The sequence below is a fragment of the Cavia porcellus genome, unplaced genomic scaffold (assembly GCF_034190915.1).
Source record: "Cavia porcellus strain 051 isolate PalLab524CR breed Dunkin Hartley unplaced genomic scaffold, mCavPor4.1 scaffold_25, whole genome shotgun sequence".
NCBI classification, from domain to species: Eukaryota; Metazoa; Chordata; class Mammalia; order Rodentia; family Caviidae; genus Cavia; species Cavia porcellus.
The window spans coordinates 24,428,789-24,431,419 of NW_026947508.1; positions in this window are offsets into that span (position 1 = coordinate 24,428,789).

A 2,631-nucleotide genomic window follows, 5' to 3' on the forward strand; every position below is an offset into this window, starting at 1 on the left:
TCCGCCACTTAGCATTCCAGTCCAGAGGCAGCCAGAGCACATTCGCAAAAGATGTCAGGATTTCAGACTCTGGCGAGAAGCAAGAGGTCAGCGTGCTTATGTAAGTCAACACTGCTTCTCACCCGGGACGTGCTCAGGAAGGCAAGCTGCACATTCAGCCAACTGCTCCGCCTGCAGCATGACTTGCAAGGGGCCAGAGGCAGCTTGGGGGAAGTCACCAAGGCAGGAACCGAGTCCCAGGCCTGCTGGGGACCTTGATCCACCCTATGCTTATGTGAAAAAGAGATGTCTATTATTAAGGACAACATAAGAATAACATACGGTCCAGCTGTTCCACTTGGAAGTGTCTACACAAGAGAAAAAGGAGAGATGCGGGTCCTCACAAGCTTTTGTATAGGAAAATTCATGGCAGTGCCATTGAGAGTTGAGGCAAGAAGACTACCATTATTTCAAGTAGTGAGTTCAAAGGCCAGCCTGGACTACCTAGTCAGAATTTATCTTTAAAAAAAATCATGGCAGATTTATTTGTAATAATCCCAAACTAGAAACAAATCCATCAATAAGTAGATAAACAAATTATGGCACATCTATATAATAGAATAATCCTCAGCAAAAAAAAAAAAAATTGATACAACATGGATGATTCTAAAAATAATTATGTAGTATAAAAAATTCAGATAAAAAAGAGTACACGGCCATGTGACTATTGATACAAAACCCTAGAACTGTAACATGGTCTACAGTGACAGGAAATAAAATCAGTGGTTGCTCGAGGACGAGGAGACAAGGACAAGCAAAAAAGCCAGCAGCAAACTCTCAGAGGCGATGGATGTGGCCATTAGGGTTGGAGATGTAGCTCAGCAGCACAGCACTTGCCTCGAAAGCTTGAGGCCCTGAGTTCAAGCCCAAGCACAAAAAATGGGTGGTAAGCAATCTTACAGCAGCATGTAAAACTCAAGAGACAAGTTTCACTTTTAAGGTTGATGGAAATGTTCTGCATCTTAATTGTGGCAGTAGTTACACAACTGTATGCATTTATTTATTATTCATTAGTTTTTCTTTTATTTGTGTTTATTTGTTTGTTTGTTTGTTTGTTTGAGACAGGGTCTTGCTATGTAATTCAGGCTGGCCTTCAACTCACAGTGTAGCCCAGGCTGGCCTCCATCTTGTGGCAGCCTCCTGAGTGCTGGGGTTACAGAGGTGTGCTATCATGTCTGGCTGGTATGCATTTGTTAAAGCTCTTTAACTTGTATGCTTAAAACCAGTGGGTTTTGCTGACTATAAATCATGCCTCAATGAAGCCGATCATATGAGAAACAGGACACACACAAAATGTGTGCACACACCTATGTGGAGAGCAGGTTAGGGAGCCTGGGACTAGAAAACCTGGTATCCACCTGCCACACTCTGAAGATGGCCTCCCTCCTCTCATCTGTCTCCTCTATGCTCTGTATGTCTGTATCATTCTTTCTCTGATCTTCCCCACCGAATGATTCCTTTCCAGCGTTCTGCCATATATCTCAAGGCCCAACTAACAGAATAAGAAAGGAACCACCTTCTAATTTTGGGTTACATGTTGGGCCTTTATTTATTTATTCAAAAGCTAGTGAGCAAGCATTGTGCTAGGCCCTGGGAGGCAACTTACAGCCTAGTGAGGAGGCAATAAACAAATAATACTCTCAGCTCGCATTGTGACAAGCCTTTAAAAGGACTAAAACAAGAGCAAGGAGATGGAGAGTGAGTGGGAGTGGAGGTTATTTAGTGAAGTGGCCAGGTATAGTCACGGAGGTGGAACAGACTCGAGGGAGTCAGCTGTCCTGAGAGCAGGGTGAAGGAAGTTAGCTCCAGGGTGGAGTCAGAGCAGGTGTGAGGGTCAGGGGTGGTGTGAGGCCAGTCTGGCCCCAGCTCCAGGAAAGGGGAACAGGAGGTCATGAGGCCCTTCTAGGGCAGGGACAGGAACCTGAACTCTAAGCCCTGGGCCTTGGAAAGCCACCTGAGCAACTAAGAAAAGGAGACGAAGGTTTTTCTTAAGGTTCCCTCTGCCTTTACTAGAAGAATAGATGGTAGGGGGCAAGGGGAAGCGGAGAACCAATAGAAAGCTACCACTGTCGCACATGTGGAAGGGAAGCCAACAGGGTTTGCTGCTGAACTGGACGCTGGTGAAAAAGAGAGAGAGGGAAGAAGAGGGCCAAAGAAAGAAGGAGTAAGATAAACATAGCAGGGGCAAAGCCCCACTTACTGACAAGACGTCTCCACTGAGATCGCAGGGCGGAAGGTGGGAGCAGGGGTCAGCAGTCAGAGTAGCAGGAGCTGGTTTCAGACTCCTCAATGGGCCTCTGTAATTCCATCCGGAAGGTGAGAAGATTCGAGGAGTTTCAGAGGTTTTCTGCAGGAGCAGAAACCCCTATAGCATACTGACATTTAGAGGAGGGGGCCAGGGAATACAGGATGACTCACAGGAGAATGTCCTCTGTGGCACTTCCAAATGTCCCACTGGGCACTTACAAAGATGAAAAAGCCTGTAAAACGATCTGAGCCTGGAATCCAACTCCATTTTGCGCACAAGCGTGGTTGTTAAAAATACTTCCCAGGAATGCAACTCCAGGGAAATCAAGGCATTTGATCTGTTTG